The 18,133-nt window shown below is 42.4% G+C and overlaps 1 long non-coding RNA gene across 2 annotated transcripts in view; it reads right to left on the bottom strand.

Moving 5' to 3' along the window:
* The window catches only part of LOC106035494 (uncharacterized), a 196,668-nt gene that overhangs the window by 124,414 nt on the left and 54,121 nt on the right, over positions 1 to 18,133 (bottom strand). Inside the window, exons 1-2 of one of the 2 annotated variants that reach the window (XR_007166928.2) lie at positions 11,525 to 12,069; positions 3,121 to 3,349 (exon numbers count right to left, since the gene is read on the bottom strand). This is a non-coding gene — a long non-coding RNA (uncharacterized lncRNA). Of the gene's footprint in view, positions 1 to 3,120; positions 3,350 to 11,524; positions 12,070 to 18,133 lie in introns of those variants that run through there. The other variant, XR_010833937.1, reaches the window with a different exon arrangement.

Consider the following 18,133-nt stretch of genomic DNA (forward strand, 5'->3'; position numbering starts at 1 on the left):
CAGGATCAGATGAGATGAAATTAAATCAATTCTTCTCCCTAAAGTTTGAGATACGCAAAGAGGGAGAAACCAACTCTTCACAACCCTCAGCTCAGGATCTGTAAAGTGAAAACCCAGCTCTGAGTACATTGCCTCTGGAAGGAATTGCCCCAAGAAGTAGGCCCCAGCTACTTACCGCCTCTTTCTGCCACCTTTACCCCTTTATGCACACACAAACACACACATGCATGCTCTTTTATGCAAACTAAGTCTCCAAAACTTGCCTTGGCTCGACACCTTCCAGCAGGAGAATCAGAATGTCCTTGGCAAATCCAAACCTACAAGATGCTCTATTCAAGGTCCTTTAATCTAGCAATTTGAGAAGTACACAATCCGCTTCCTCATGCCTTCAACATCAAACTTTTACAATCTTCTGAAAAGTCATTATATTGAACTCATTCTCTTGCTCACATGCTGCAGGGAAGGGGAAGTTGATGCTTCACATTCAGGCTCCTATAGACCTGCAGGTTGCTCTCAAGGCCTCTTCATGTACCTATTATTATTTCATTACTCTTGTACATAAGTGCCTCAGTCTTCAGTGTATCTGTCTTTATCAGGAACTTGTGAAGCCACTATCCCCTTTTTGACATCCAGCTCCCACTGACTTTAAAAGGACTTAAATGCCTAAATACCACTTTGTCCTCAGCCCCCAAATATAAGTGTTGTGTTTCCAGAAGAAATATTTGCACAGAGCAGGGAATACAAATCCCAAACTCAGGACCAACTGTAACATGTTGGAGAACATGGATCTTCTTCCTGCCCAGATGAAAGAAATTCTGTGGCCACAAAGCACTTCAGAGTGCAACAAATGTGCAACAAATAATTCCTGAGACACCTATGATAAACTATACTGCCAGATGATTCTCCCCTCCCCTCTTTATGTCATTCACTTATTCCCAAAAACTCAACCACAGTCTAGACGACGTGTTTTTTCCTTCTACCTAGCACATGAGCCAGTCTCATTAAGAATCATGTCTGACAAGACTATCCAGGATATACTGTATCCCACATTCCTTCAGGCAATCCCAAATTTACCCAGAGTAGGTGATGAGGAGGCGTATCTCCCATATGTGGCAAAAAAAATAAAAATAAAATGTTGTGGACTATTGAGAGGTACTAGGTGTAGGAGATGTACTTATGCCTGAGCAGGACAGAAGAAAATAGGCTTCATTGTATTAATGCAAAATTCAGACGGCATACTCAGTTCAGCATTTCCACTGACCCAGAAACTGAGCTTAGATCTCTTAGGCATCACTTCTGGTGTTTGTGTGTGTGAATCATCCAGAGCAGAGCAGGGGGCTGGAGAAAAGCCATGAGTCTGCTGCTGCTCATGCTGAAATCAATGGATGTTTTGGTAAAAATCTCTCTGAGAATCCCTGAGCACAGCGAGATGCTGTTTGCATTCCCAGAGACGGCATGCTCCATGCTCAGCAAAGCTTCCTGAGCACCTGTCCTCACACCCATTTATCTCTAGCTGACATTTGAGGGAGGCTTTTAATGCTGTTAGAGCCTATTCTGCCCAGCCCAGAAGCATCCAGTACAGTTCTCAGAGTCTTCCACATGACAAATGGGAAACTTGAAAAAACATGGGGGAGGCACATCGGAGCCCAATAAAACGAGATGACATCCTCTGCTCTGCAGAGGCCAAGACAGATTTCTGACTGAGCTCAAGCAGCAAACCGGTATGATAAAGGAGCTAAAGCAAGAGGTTATGATATGCTTGAATCACTCCAGAGAAAGCAAGTGCTGTGTGTAACTAGGGAGATAAATAATCAGGCAGACAGAGTAGCACTGCCCCCTCACTCACTTAAATCAAAGCAGCTTCTTTTGCCACCGCTCCTCCCACTTGGAACACGCAGCAGGGAAGTTTAAAAGTTGGCCTTGGCAGGAAAAAAAAAATAGAGAAGTTCAATTCTGGGGCTGGGAGGTAAACTCGCAGGTAAGAGATGCCTCTGCAGTTGTGCTAACAAGGGGTCTTGCAGCCATGCTCCCCTAGACACAGGCAACACAGATGAAGTCAGCAGATATTTGCAGCAGGTTTCTCACAGAGCCACCCAATGCCTGCAAACATTTACTGCTCTCACACAGACCTTGGCTTGGGGGATAAGCAGAGCCAGGCTGCCATCTCCCCAGAGTTTATATGGTCACGACCAGCACACAGGAGCCAAAATACAGCAGCAAGCTCCACACAGGCATGGTTGGTGCAAGCCATTTTTTTGAGATGCCCGTGGCAAGATGTCTGATTCGTTGGCTGTATCTGGCCTTTAACTGACTGAAGCTGCTGTTCAAGCAGCCTGAATCTGACCCTCAGTGGGATTTACATTCTGCCTGAAAAGCTGTGCATTGAAATCAGAGGGCCATGTGAGTATGTCCAAGGTCAGCTTTCCCTGTAAGTAATACACTGCACCTCAAAAGCAACTGCATGTTGCTGACGATTATTTGAGAAGGTAATTGAACTCAGCTGTTTCAAATGAGATTTCCATACAATGGGCACTGTACTTTGATCCCAAGTTGCATAAAGGAATAAATAATCCTGTTTTAACCTTGACTTGACATGGCACTTGCTATGCAAACATCTTGCCTGCAGACTGCACACTCCAAGGTGGAAAGAATGTGACACTCCAGCACATGGGAAGAGCTGCTAGTTGATATTTCTGCCCTTTAGCTCCCAGCCTCCAAAAGCCATCTAAAAGCTCACAAAGCAGGTAAAAACTTGACAAGAAAAATCTTTGATCTCCCACTGCGTTCATGAGAGGGAAAACTGAAAACTGCACATCTCACAAGGGGAAGACACCTAATGGTAGAAAGAAGATTTTCAGCTCTTTTGCATTGTCCTGTTGATATTTGAAGCCAGCTCATCTGATGCACTCAAGAATAAGGATTTTTTAAATTATTATTATTAATGTAGGTAAAAAGCAAGTTTAAAAAATGCATCCTCCACATAACATCCTCCGCATGGTTGAGGAGGACAAGCTGTGAGAGAGAAATCGTGTTCTTCACATGCTGCAGAAAGATCACAGCAAGAATACCAAGGAATGGGAAAAAACATCCATGCATACAGGACTCCAGTGAGCAACCTACCTGTGGGCCTGTGTCCTCCCACAATTATCACCAACACAGGGTCACAGTGAATTCACTGAATTCAGTCTTCAGTGAATTTATTCCTGCAGCACTCCCGCGAGTTACAGAAGCGATGCTTTTCTCCATGTGGAAGCAAAGGCAGAGAGAGTCACAAAAGCTTGCAGCAGGTCTGAGAGATGAGCCCAGCTCTAAGCTAACTTAGCTATCCGAGCATCCTAGAGGAAGCAGTCTGGAAACAGGAAAAAGAAAAAGAAATATAACTAAAAGGATGACCAAAAAATCAACATTATAATTCCATAATTCCAAATAATTTCAATAAAATAATTTTACCAGCAAAATAATTCCAAAAGTACCAGCAACAAACTGGGGGCACAGCTTCCATAGAAACATCAAGGGAAAACACACATGGCACGATTGCAGAAAAAGAGGTAAGGGACCAGTTAGGCTCAGCAGCATGGAAAGCACTGACACAAGGCACAAAGGCAGTGATGGGACAGAAACTTCAACATTTGCATGAAGTTGTATTTAAACATTCAGCTAGCTTTGATCTGTTACTCTTGCAAAGAAGCCATTCTTAGGAGTTCTTCTGATCTAATCCCTGTAAGCTGCTCTGTTTACCCTGCTACATGCCTACTACCTCACTGTTTCACTGACATCTCTGCAAAAATGCATCAAGCAGTTGCCATACACATTTGGGTGCATGTGTCCACAAGCACACACAGTGTTCATAAAAGACAAATATGTACATGTTTTTCATCTTTGCAACCAGATCATTAATACACAGGACAGAAACCTTATGTCCTTTTCATCTTCCCCTGTGCTTCTGTCTGATTTCAGCAGAACCATTCCAGAATTAAATACTGTTCATTGTAAGGGAGAATGGCAAACGTCAACTCCGAGCGTGCAAATATCCACTCAGAATACACCAAGGGATTCAGCAAGTCTCTACATATGCTTCCTCTCAGCATGCAGGTGTAAGATTTAAAAATCCATATTTTTCTCCAATCAACTTAAAAACAGCTATAATATCGAGTACCAAAAGCACCATCTGTGCTCCACATATAGTGGTGATGGTTTTTTTTGGAGCTGATGCTGTTTCTTGGTATAGCTTGATCCTATTTTGTCAATCGCTTCATGAAAAGTGCAAAGAACCCCTGTTGTTCCAAATGTGTCTGAAACAAGATGCTTTAACAAGTACATACACCAGCTTTTTGCTTCTTTAAGGCATTATAGTGTTGACTCACATACATAGTAGCATTTTAAATTGTAGAAGTGTTAAATCCAGGCACTGAAGTGCTCCACACACGTTGGCATCAATTGACTGGAGATGGTTGTGGCCAGAACAAAGCAAGAATTGCTTGCTGAAGAAGCTGAAAAATGCAAGTGCTTACAAAGCTTTAATTTCTGTGCTGTGCAGGCAGCACCTCCTAGATGGCCATCTCCCCTTTACCGCATCCACCACTGATACCCCTCTCAAGAAAGCCCAGCCCAAGCATTGCTCTCTGATGCTCACTGGTGCCAGAGCTTTTCTGAAGCCCACCACGGACTTTGCTGTTGCCAGTATGTCTTGACTAGCTCTTAGTCAGTGTCCTCAGTGATGGACGTGCATGTTAAATTCAAAGAAGTCTGACAGACCCTTGTCTGGTGTTCCCCTCCCTCGCTTTTCCTCTGCTATAATACATAACTTAACTCTGGATCTGCTGCGTCTCCTCAGAGCCGCGTTAATGCTATTCCTTTTACCTGCCCTACTTAGGGTAATGTCAGTGCCCACCATCCGTCCTGAAGGTGCTGCAGGTATTTCTCCATGCCAAATGATGGCAGTAAAGGCACGGGTATCAACTTTAGATCCATCATATGGTCAGAAATCCACTCTATACACAGCACCATGCAGACCCTACTCCACTCTGTACCTTGGTATATGGCACCTGCTCCTTTTTCAGTTCCTTCCTTCTCTCTCTTTCTCTATTTCCTTCTTTTGTGCCTCATAATGTCTGTAGGCAGAAACCTTACCAAATGTTTCTTTACAGATGGTTTCCATTTGAAGTCTTCAAGTAGTTATTCTCAGGGAAAACACCAATAAGTAAAAGGAAAAAAATATGAAAGATATTGTAAGTGAGAATCCAGGTTACGACAGGGCACAGAAACAGTATTTCACCAAAAAGTTCCCCAAAAAAATATATTCCCAGAAAGAGAAACTCTAAGCAAGTTCCTTCAGCAATGCAAGCCTGACTTCCCTTGTCATCCTGTGGTTGGCTTCCTTTTGCTTCCTCGCTTTTATCTTTCTGGTGGAGCACAGCTTCATGTCTGCAACTTTATATCTAGCAGAATTGCTGTATCTCAGCAAGACCTGTGTCCTGCTCTGTAGATAATGTCTCTTCCTCCACCACCCATAATATTTTTAACCTGGATGAACCAGATGGCTACCATCACATAACGTATCATCATATCATTGGATAATGTAGCAAGAGACCTCTTTTTAGGAATGCATCCTGACTTGCCTTCTTTAAAGGTGTTTCTCACCATGACTTCCTACTTAAGCCAGCATGTTAAGTGAGCTAAAAGTCACACGGTGCAGCATTTCATGCACCAGCTAATATCACACATGTCCAATGAAAGTTCAGATCTATTTCTTTGATCTAAATCCATTTGTACAACCTCCATCCTGCTGTACTGCTTGAGACGCTCCTGAAGCTTTCTTCTGCAGGCAAAAAATGCTGTATGAAACAAGGATGTAACTACAGACATCAAACTACATTCTCTGCCGATATTAATCGGCATAATTCCACCCAAGTCATTATACTTTTGCCAGCTTACACCAACACAAAATATGACCCCGCATTTCTTTGCAGCCTATCACTAGTTAATCAGTTTGAGTGACCGTCATTCTATTCATATTTGCTAAAGTTCATAGGCACTACTTAGCACCATTGCTTGAATGCTGATTTTTGGGTACCACAGTTAGCAATATATCTATTTCTTTCATTATTCTTTGCAAACATCAAAAAGAGAGAATAGAAATGATTTACTAGTGAAGCATATTAACATTTAAAACCAATGACCAATTAGGGATTTGAAAATGTCTGAATAGACCCACTATTCAAAATGCCATCTGGTCTCCTGATTATTCCTTCCATGTACTTCCTCATGACAACTACACAAAGGAAGATTAGGACAAAAAAATTCTTCAAAAGAAGATCATTTTTACTGTACTTAGCTGCTGTCAGTGTTGGGCAGCGTAAGCAATCAGTTGCCAAACCAAAATGCCTAAAGTAGGGTTACTGAATTAAACTTTTCTTCCTCAGCTTTCTTTTTACGCTCTTTCCAACCAACATCTATTGACTTGCAGTGTAAAGCGGCAAGCGTACACCTAAAGCTGTACTCTAAATTCACCCCTATTATCTTTGTGTTGACACTTCATCCTAGAAGATATATGCTGAGCTCCAGGTAGATCATTTGTAACCCTTATAATGATGATGGCAACAAATACAGCACAGTGCCCTCCAACTGACACCGAATGGATACTCAATGCTTCGCTATTTTGCAATGAATAAATTGGTTGTCGACATATGCATGGTAGCAGTTTTTTCCCCAATTTAATGATCATACAGCCATGGTGTAGCAGATCTCTATGTATTATAATGATCTGGAAAGCTTGATTGAAAGATTCGGAGAATGGATTTCAAGCCAAAGTTGTAGTTGCTCTGGAAAGCAGCAATATGAATTGATTTCTGGGTTGGAGAGATGCTGCACAGCAGTTTTACCTTCCGTAGGGGTGACCTTCATTAAAATGTAGTTACTTTCTCAGAACAATAAAAGCTCTCTCTGATGAAGCGTGTTTTCAAGGATACCCAGATGCAATACCCACACCTGTCCATAAATTGGGCATTTGTCCTGCCAGTTGGGTGACTGAACATGCAACTGTTTAGATAGTCAATATATTTCAAGCAAAGGAGACGTGCACTGAGGTACCCAAAAGCCATTCTGCAGCAAATAATTTTATGTAGAGATTATGAGACATTTCCCTTCTTCTATACAAGCCCTACCTAGGAATATAATCTGTATAGTTCTATCTGTAGGCAGATTGCAGATGACTCTCTGGCAATGCCTTCAGTGTTACAAAACTCCTTAATCCCAGTCCTCTGCTAACCAGAATTAGTGGAACAGAGAGGCAAGTAGCCCTTTATTGATGTTAACCATCTTCATTATGAATTTATATTATGACTACTTTACAAATTCACAGAAAGTATTATATTTTGAACACTGAAGACATAAAAATACTATTGGTGGGCTGATAATTATAAATTATGTATTAAATTTAAGATTAATCCCTGTGTGAAAGGCATGATTGTTTGAATCTGGGATTTGTCCCACAGAGATGTTTGCAAAGAAAAACAGGAATTGAATTACTGTCTCATTCATCTCATCCACTGTTAAGGGGAAGAAAGTGCTTTAACTTCTTTCATTTTGCTGAACTCTGGGCATTTTTAACCCCTTCCTGCACCCCAGCATGTGTGTATACACATGCACACGCGCACACACATTTAGCACTGAAAATTAGCACATTCCCTTACTGCTTTGTTTACCTTTTTCTACTTTACTGGAGATAGGCTTATTTAAAGTCTGAATTTCACCTCTAAGGCTCTCACTGCTTTGCTCTTTCTTAATTCTCTCCAGTCAGGAGAAAGTCAAGCAAATGAGTCATTTTCACCTTTCTTTAGTTTTACCAATGGTGGAAGGGAAAAAACAAACAAACGAAAAAAAAGGACTATAGCCCTGCTCTGGAGTATTTCAACTAGCAATTAACTGTGGTATCCTGAACTGATGAAAATTTGGTTCAGTACAACAGCAACACCATGCGACATTATTTCACATTCTAAGTACATTTATTTCTTTCCAAATTACACATGTAGGCCTTGAAATGTCTCACTTTTTTTAATTAGTTTCTTATACCAGATGGGATGACATGACTAAGAGCAAGCATTTAAAATTCATGTTCAAAACTTTTCTTCCGTAAAAGCCTATCGTGGTTTCTAATTACATGTCACCCTCTCTGGCCATGGGAAGGGGAACCCTCCCTTTTGGGGAGACAAGCAGTCATAAGAGAGACAATTCACAAGACTTTGAGGAAATACTCAGGACCTTGCAGTGGTGGAGGCTTCACTTGGATTCATTTGTGTTCAGTTACACAATTAGAAGAGAATGACTTCTGGTTTCAGACCAGCTCCTTTGTACGTCCCCACAAACATCACCTCTTCTGGCCCAAGGCAATAGCACTGATAGAGGCAGATGAAGCCAAAGCAAGGCAAGCCATTTAGCAAATCTCAGGCCAGAGTCTGAGCTGACAAAAGGAGGCTGCAGTCATCCTCCTCTTCCTCCCTAGCCAACGCATTTCAAGGGGCAGCTCAGCAGCCATTCTGCAATTTTTCTTCTGCCTTAGCTGTGACAGCGAGGTTTTGAAACTGCTTGCAGCTCTTATTATATTTCTGTACTTTTTCAAATTACACACTTCCCTTTGAATACAATATTTGCTTTAAATATTTGGAGAATGCAAATTTCTTTATTTACACATGCCTGAAAAAAACTCTGGCTGTGCTGCGTTCCCTGGGTAATTCAGTAATTCTCGCCAGCCTCCTTTCAGTTAATTACTCTATAAGACTCCATCTAGTGAAAAATGAATTCTGCCCAATTCTTCTCCTGAAAAAAAACATACAGCAAGCAGCAAGTAGGACTAATTCTTGCTGCAACAGAGCAGTGCACGGAACAAACACAGCATGTGAGACAAATCAATACTGTAATCACCAATGCAACCAATCAAATGAAACTCCAGGATCAATCAATACTGTATCTTCCCAGATGACAACTGTGTAACAGAAGCTTTTAATACCTTTCCAAGATAAATCTCTTCCTGCTGAATGTGAGACACAATTTGCCAGTAAGTTCTGTAGCTAGGGCAAGATTTTCCTAGACATTAGAAAGATTGAATATTAAGGCGGCCAAGCATTTCTGCATTTGAAGGGATCTCCCTGACTGCCTGTCCATTCAGAGACTTTATTTTTAACATAAATCCTTCCTGTTCTTGTATTACAAACCAAACAATGCAAGTCCTTCAGTTTTTGCACTTCAGAACAGATCACTTTGTGATTGAATTGTATCTCCCAAATTAAACACTTAATAGACGAAAAGCTCTTCTCTACCACCATGCATCTGTAGTTTCAGGGATGTAGTTTCAGGGATGATGTAAATCACAGTTACCAGGGTGTTAATGTTCACTTTAGAGGATCATGGTGTATGTACTTACTCTGGGAATGAAACCTATCTGTCTCAGCAGTGTGCAATGATTAATAGTTTTTTATCCCATACTGTGTCCATGATGCAGTGAGCTATTAGCCCCCTCTGACAGAACCAAGACAAGGGGAGATTAAGGGTGTGCCTGCACAGAGAGGTGCAGGCAGATGCACACTCCTCTGCCCATACTGGCTGGATGTGGATCCACATGGGCCTGGAAGCTGTGAACATGCTGCTGTGCTCAGGCTATGTTCAGCCTCTCCCCAGCACAGCACCATCCTCAGGGCCATTTCCTGCATGGCTTCTTCCAGCAAGTTAGTGGTGGAGAGGGGAAGCGAACCAAAGCCTGAGGAGTCACTTCACTAGATCATCATTCCTCTCCCTCCATCTGATAAGCTACAAATTAAGTCCAGTGACTGCGAGTCAATGCCTTGGGGAAGAGGAGGAAGGGAGAACATCAAAAGGGCACTCTTTCCATCCCAGCACTGGGAATGGGCCCCAGGAAATCAAGGGGACCTGTCACGTGAGAACAGCAAATTATAGGTCTGCTTGTAGCAGGGGATCTTCTAGTTCACTGCTTTTTAGTTCAGGGGGGAAAAAAAGGAAAAAAAAAGTCCTTCTGGCAGCTCCAACAGCATGTCATAGCTGTGAGTGACTGCTATTATCGCCTGCTTTAAAAGCACAGTAAGAGAAAACAACAAAATAGTTCTCCCTATTTAGAATGTCTCAGGATGAGATTAATTCAATATATGTCCTTAAAATACACCTACAGGTGTCCAGCCAGGTTTCTGGCACTTACTCTGTGAATTGAACTCCATACCATGCAGAGGTCTCTCTTCAGAGCAATGAGGGGCATGTGGAGAACTACATATTGGAAAAAAGCCTGTTATAGCAGCTGTCATTAAGGAAGGAAGAGGGATTTCCCTTGGAAAAAAGCAACTGAAAGATTAGTTCTTTGATTAATTGATTTTCTAGCCATTAAGGACCTTTCTGGTGCTCTCACTCATTCTCCTGTGTGAAAATTCAGGGGATTTTCCCAGAGACTGCCAGGGCTCTGCTGGAGATGCTGCGGTGTCCATGGGGACAGCCATCTGTCCAGATGCTGCCAGGCTCCAGAGCAGAGCCTCAGCCTAGACAGGGCCAAATTTCGCTGCCTGCAGACATTTCATTTTCAGTTTGGCATCCCACTGATTCCATCAGAAGTGCTGCCTGGGAAGGCTGCACCACGGATCCTGAACCAAGGTCTGGAACAGACAGCAATTCTTTCCTTAAAGCATTTCCCTCAGCCTTTTAAACAGCATGTCAAATACTGTGGTTCCCTCTGCCCCCGAGACATTGTACCAAAGCTCCTTTTCCTTAGGAAGCCTTTCCAAGCCTCTGATGTGTACATTTTATAGAGAGAATCCTAAAATGAAAATGACAGTCCTGTGCACCACTCTATTCCTTAGCATTTTTTCTCTCTTCTTTAACTTTCCACTCCAGCAAGCGAAGTTTAACAGAATCAATTTCTCTATATGCTCAGTAAAATCCTCAGCAGGAGCCACTGCACTGTAGGCTTCTTTTAGTTATTTATTGCCTGCCTCCTGCATACCACATATGTTAAAAGATGTACTACCAGCTTGGAAAACAATTAATCCTTTTATTGCTTAGAACATGGATGCTGCAGAAACACAAACAGCACCAAGGTGAACTGTGCAGAAGGGCTGTGTTCAAATGGAAAGGATGATTTCAGGACACAGAAATACTTTACCCCATGAACAGCACAAAGCAACTTTCTCTTCATGCTCTCACTACACGTATTGTCAAGATCCAGGAAGTGGTTCCCAGTCCCACCAGTAAGATCAGCAGGCATTTTACAGTCAATTAAGTTTATCAGCAAACTGCTGCAGATACCTTAAATTCCAAAAGGTTCGGATGTTTACCATTCAGGGCTGTACTCTCCTGCCTGACCATCAGCTGTGAGCAGGAGCTCCATGCAGCCTGTCCCTGGTGAAACCCTTACTGAACCAAGCACAGCCCTCCAATCCACTCTCATTCTAACAAATCTGCAGTTGTCAGCAACAGTATTTTCTCCCAAAGTCAGTCAGCTCTAATCCAAACATCTCTCACTTCCACTGACCTGTTACAGCAAAAGGTTGTTTTGTACGCCGAGATGAAGCCAGGTCTCAGCACGTCAACCTAGATGACAGCTCCGCCTGAGCCTGCCCTGACCAAGGATGTTGGTGTTGCCACAGCTACAGCCGTTCAGAGGACGTAAAACAAGATCTCAACCCCTGCGGCTGGGAGAGATCTCCAAACACTTTGCACTTCTGCACCAATATTAGCAGCGTGCCCTGGCTGAGCTCCACTCAAAGCTGGCCATGCACCAACCACACAGCACAGAGGGCAGCTGCAACCCAAAAGGCAGCTTGCTTTGAAATAAAGCCTGCGTGCAAGCATGAGAGCTACCGGATCAGCAAGAGGGGAGGCTGTCGCAAAGCAATACCCAGCACAAGCCACCACAGACTCAGGGCAGCTGTGAGAGACACCTGCATGTGTGACCAGAGGTATCAGCAAGTGACATCCCTGTCCCAGAGAAAGGCAAACATCTCAATATGGTTGGGGGAAGCGTTAAGCAAACACCTAATTCTTGCTTGCCTGGTGTATTCTGCTATCAGATTTGCAGAGACAGTTGGACTGTGACCATTTTTAGCTCAGTCTCAATAAATCAATTTATTTGCAGGTTAAATTGATTCATCTCTCTTTGCCTTCAATTCTACATCTATAAAATGGAGATAGAGTCAGCAGGCTTTCTCTTTGGCAAAGTATTTTAAGATCATGACGAGCATGATACGAGAACTCAGGTTTATTATATACAGTTACCATGTGCACTTATGCCACTGTTCTTAAATCCAAAACAAGGCAGTGGGAAAGTTTCTAAATTTGCATTTTTATGCCAAATTAAGACAAAAACATATCCAAATGTTGGAACTCCCCTCCCCCTTTGCACTTCACAGCACAGACATCAGCCATGGGCTCCTGTAACGCACAGCAGCAATGCCCTCAGGTACTCAGTGGAGTGGAAACCCACCTGGGTGAAGGGACACCCACAGGGCCTCCAGGGACATCATCTGCGGGACCCTGCGACAACCCGTGTTGTGACCAACAGCTAAACCAGCATGCCTTTGTCAAATTTCCCCAATTTAATACTAAACTAAGTTGAACTTTCCCAGCAGAAACCTTGATATCCCCCTCAGACCCATTCCAGTGAAGAACCAGCATATAAGATAGCTTTCACCCGCTCTGCTCCAGGACTGTTGCACCCCCTGAACACCGCTTGGACCCAAATCTAACTTGTCTGTCTTTAACCTTCTGTTTTCCCCTAATTTTCAAGTCCACGCTGTGCCCTTTTTTTCCCCCTTTTCTAACTGGGGCAGCAAATGCTCCTTCTAGAATTTAATGGCATCAGGCAGATGAGCCCTTCATCCAGGTAAATATCAGGCTGACAGAGGCCTTACCTCTGAGCACCCACAGCTGATCTGCTGCTCTCGAGGGTCACCTACTGCTTTTGCTCTTCTGTCAGCCTCTGGTTCTGCACAGCATGCAGGGCTGCAGCTCCACACACAGCTGGGCCAGCCAAGGTTGACACACTGCTGTAAGTGCCTTTGTTCTCAGGGAACAAATTTGCTATTACCAGCACTTCCATCCCAGGAACAAGAAATGCTTCATGAAAGCCCACCCATACCCCAAATCCTTTCCCTTTTCCAAGAGAAGCACAGACCAATACATTTCTGGCTGAGGCTGCTGGGCTGCAGGTTCGTGGCTCAAAGCACTGCTCCATCTGAGTGCTGTTCGCACATCCAAATTACTTAAAATTTCCTGGAGAGACCAGTACTCCTCCTCCCAGCTTTCACACCCACCCTGCTCTGGACAGAACCCCAAAAAACATTCCCTCTGCCTTTCCTCTCTCCATCTGTCTCTATTCCCTCAACTTACCTCCTGCTAGTCCCCCAGTGTTTTTAACACAGCTTTTGCCCTCAGCCCCAGCTCCCATTCCCCAGGGTTCTGGGGACTTAGCAGCCCCTTTGTCACAGCCATCAGCGTCCCAAGCTCTGCCATGCGCTCACACCGCCCAAAAGAGGCGGTCCAGCTCCCTGGAGCTCAAGGCATCTCCCCATGCAGCCCAGGCTCCAGGGGAACTGTTTTCAGCACTAAAAGCTGATGCTGTCTAAACAGCAGAAGCCAGAAAAGCAGTGAAACAGAAATTTAAAAATAATGAAACAGCTTGGTAACACAATTCTCTACCCTGAAGTCCTCCAAAACAGCAATTCACTGCTTGAATTATGGACAGAAGTGATTGCTGAGCAAATCTGTCCACTTCCAACAGAAAGGGAAATGCAGCCTCTCTCTTTGGTTTTAGCTCTAGCCCCAGACAGCATCAGAAAATGCAGGTGAATGAGAGGAATGAGCAATGAAGGAAAGTAAGTGAAGATACCCTTCCTGGGAATGTCATTGCCCAATTTCTGTTTTAGTTTTAAGCTTCATTTCAATGCACTTGTGACTATATTTGACTCCCTTGAATAATGTCTAATACTTATATGAGTCTGCTGCAAATTCAGTTTGTTTCCAAGCAAATTCTGTACACCAGCTTTGATCCTGAGCAACGAGACCATTAAAGTCAACAGGAGTTTTTCTGTGGGTTTTTGATCCCATTCCCTAAACTCAAATATTCAAGTCAATTTAAGTAAAGCACTACCAGAGCATTTACAGGACAGTTTTACCTGTGAACTTCTATTGCCTGCATTTCTGCTGTGCTGCCAGAACCTCAGACGTGAAGAGTCTCCTTCAGTAAGGGATTGCTCTAGGAGCACAATTAACATTTCATCAGTCCTGCAGGAGCAGGACCAAAATCTACAGTAAGCCCCACAAGACAGCAACTGATACAGGGACAGTAAACACCACCAGAATCAACAGACTTGCTCTTACTGCTTAGGAGCTCTGAATTTGCCCAGGCATTATCACATCCACAAAATGGGGTGGTCTGCCATCCCCGCTGCTGCCTGCAATGCTGATTCTCCACCCAGAAAGTCCTGCACGTCACGTGCTAAGGAATTTTTTCCATTTATAAATGATTCCTTATTAGCTCCGATACAGGGGCTTCTGCCACCCCCTGAAGCATGTCTAAGCCCGGCACCAAACTCTCACTGGCAGTTTTCTGGGTGGGTTACTAGAGTCAGAAAAATACTGCCAATGCTCTGTGTGACTTACATAGCATTATTAAAGCAATATTTTTTATATTATTACCAAAGTCTAATACTGTTTTGAATTTGCAGTTATGGAGTCCGTTTTAAAGCACTTGATTATACTTTGAGAAGAAATAGTCTTACAGTACAAGTCATTTTCTCAAGTACACTCGAAGAAAGGATAGTCTATGGCTCAGTAAATACAACAGTCTGAAAAGTTATGAGCTATCAGACTAAGCTGAATTGACTTACTGATATTACCTGCAATGAATGAGTTTTAGATAGCCTCTCATAAATAGAAGGCTACAGAGCCTACGATTTTATGGATGTCTTGTACTTATCAATATATATGAGAAATGATGCTGTCAGGCTTTCGAGGGGATACTATGTGAACCACACCACTGTCAATTTAATTTTTTATGATTAAATATTTGGTGCTGTTAAAGGTTATTTAACATTTAATATAGCTGCTCTTCTACATAGCTGATAACTGTCATCTTTACATAATACTGAGGCTGAGAATGGATGGGGAAGGCATATTTTTTAGAAGGTTCCTATTTTTTTTTTCAATTTACTGTTAGATTTGTTCCAGTAATAGAATAATATTGGGCGAGTTTAAAAGGCTTTCAATATTCAGATGTTCAAAAATTTAGTCTTAATGCCAGCTGCAGCTGAGCTCAACATTTGCTACTGAGGCTGCTGAATTTTCCTTTGCAGTAGAAAATCTCTCCCAGGTTGTACTGTGGGATGGCAGCTCATTCTGCAACGGAGATCCTTGGGGCTCATATTCAATCTAATCATCTTTTATATCTTTAAAAGAGACATCATCTACTTAAACATCACATTCCTGTTTGATTTTTTTTTTTTTGTACTTTTTAAGGTTCCAGTAGCTGAAAGAGATGAAAGACAAAAATATTTTTGTGTGTTTTGCAGCAAGTACGCCTTGTGCAGTGACAGAATGCTGTCTAGGCTGGCACAAGCTCCTCCCCACAGCCATCCTGCAAACATTTTCAGATTTGAAAGAAAAATACAAGTGGATCTACCCAGGCAGGTCATCGCCTTTAATAAGACAACTCACGTGTATAAAGGTAGGTAGGCAGGCTTGTTTCCAAAGCTCTTGCATACAGAAGCATATTAAAGAAAAAAATGTGAACATGAGGAAGGTACCAATTCTTAAAGTCAAAGAAATTATCAGTAAACTACGCAGACTAAATGAAAAGATCTAGTGCTATCACTATTTTTTTTCCATTTAAAAATTGAGCATGTTTACTGGGCGTCCTAAGCAGAGGCCAAAGCTATTCTTTGCTTCCTGTGCAATAACACATCAAAAAGATGGAATTTGTAAAACATCAGGAGGCAGAAAAAAAAATGTTCCTATAGTTAAAAATAAAAACAAAATGTATAAACAATAACAGCCACAAAACCTGAGTGTAGACTCAGGTCACTTCAGGTCTTGATCTCAATTACGTTTTCTGTCAAGTGGATCCCTTTGTGGAACTAAGCCTTTATATTTTCTTCAGTAGCACTTATTACGGTACATTTACAAAGAAATCTTTTTATTGCTTTTCAGCGACCAAATTATTTTCTCGTGTAATAAAGCCCTTTATGCAGACTTCCCTTAGCAAAGTATTAATGTAAAAATACAAGCCTTCTTAAATCTCCAAAAGCTATCGTCTGATTTTCCTACAGCTGAGGGTCTTTGAAGGTACTGCCCTGTGTCCTGTGGCTACTTTCCCATCAGCACATCTGGTCTTCACCAATGCATCCCAAATGCAGGCATAAACCACTGCTTTGCAGCCTCTAGCATCTTATCTGTAACAAAGCTCATTAATTGTGAGGACAGCACCTCAGAAACACGAGCAGAAGTATTTCTTATCAGCAACAGCAAAGAAGCACATGGGGGTCTCTCTGAAGGAAAACGGATTGATAACAAAACACCAAGATACCGAGAGCAACCCGGAGAGTCCTGGGCATCAGCTACGCACACAGGAACAGGGCAGTGCTACCTTTCTGCTGCCCAGATGGACACATCTTACCTGGGTGCAATACGAAAATGGTGGACATGCTTGGGTGGTGCTGCACAGTCCTGTCGGCACAGGTTAAGTCATCTGTGGAGGAGGAAACTTTGAGAGGAACTGCTCAGCAGTCCCCTTCCAGCCTCCCTACAGACTCTGTTGAACCTTGACTGGGCTGGTTTCACGCACATCACACTTTCAAACTTTACTCCACAGCTATGAGAAATAACAACATAAATTAAAAAATAAAAAATAAAACCATGAAGCTGCCGCAAAAATACGCACATGGAAGAGGGACCAAACCATCAACTTCAAACGGTGTCACCTCACAGACCTGGGAGAGCTCACACTCTTCTGTTAAAATTGCTTACCTCTCCTTCAATACAAAAGACTTAAAGCAGAGAAACATTTTAACCACTCTGAGCTGCTTCATATTTAACCCTAGAGTCAAACTGAATCTGTGGGTGGTTGAATGAAAGGTTTTGTTGGGAGCGTTTTTCAAATGTAACTTCCAACCGCTTACTGATCCCTTTCAGTGCAGTCAACCAAATTCAGATGTTAAATGAAATTAACATTTTTTTTCAGATATTCAAATACACTTTCTCCACCTCCGATAAAGTATATTTCAATATGTCAGGTCAAATCTGCAAAATAAATAGGGCAGAAATACAGATTTCCATATTGAAAAAAAAGAAAGATTTTAGTGAAAATTCTCAAACACGTGAAAGGCCTATTCTATCTCTTTGCAGCAGAGGTAGGAAGGGCAGAAAATTATGACACAGTAATTATTATGATGGATGTTGAGCCAGTCCTTTATATTAGATACACTGCTTGTGCAGGAACCAGCACTACAGATTGCATACTTCACTAAGCAGGACACTCGAGATTATAATGGGCAATATAGATTAACAACATTAGGTTAAAGCAGGATAATTCTTCTTCTTTCTCATTTCTATTCCTTTCCCATGGACCAGCTTCTGCTTTAAATTTCCGTGCTTCTTGCTTCCAAGACTTAATCTGCACATCAAGCAGGCATTTTCCATTTCAGGTGGTACATATTTAGAGGACGTTGATGGAAATTTATAAAATTACAATGTTGTAAAATCAGTATGACTAAAGAATCAGACCTATCTGTTGCTAATTAAAGGTGATGTTGTGTTTGCTTCTGCTGTCTCATCCAAACGGCAGGAAAGATTCATCTTACTCCAAGCCTGCATGAGAACGCAAGAGGAAAGCTTGTCTCTGCACCGTGTAAATAATCAGCATGCTGTTATAAGAGGGCCTACTTATAATTGTAGCAATTATTTCAGTGTCGGTGTGAGACTGAGGCAGTGTAACACTGTGCACATAGGCAGGGGCTGAAATTTGTTCTATGCTCATCCCTCTCAGACATGGGTTGCTAACAAGAAAAAAGCCAAATTGTGTTTCAGTAATTATCTTCCCCACTGCAGTCCCACTCCTAACAGTCAGAGGAAATCAGCTAAATACCGT

This window comes from Anser cygnoides, chromosome 10 (assembly GCF_040182565.1).
Source record: "Anser cygnoides isolate HZ-2024a breed goose chromosome 10, Taihu_goose_T2T_genome, whole genome shotgun sequence".
In the NCBI taxonomy this organism is placed as follows: domain Eukaryota; kingdom Metazoa; phylum Chordata; class Aves; order Anseriformes; family Anatidae; genus Anser; species Anser cygnoides.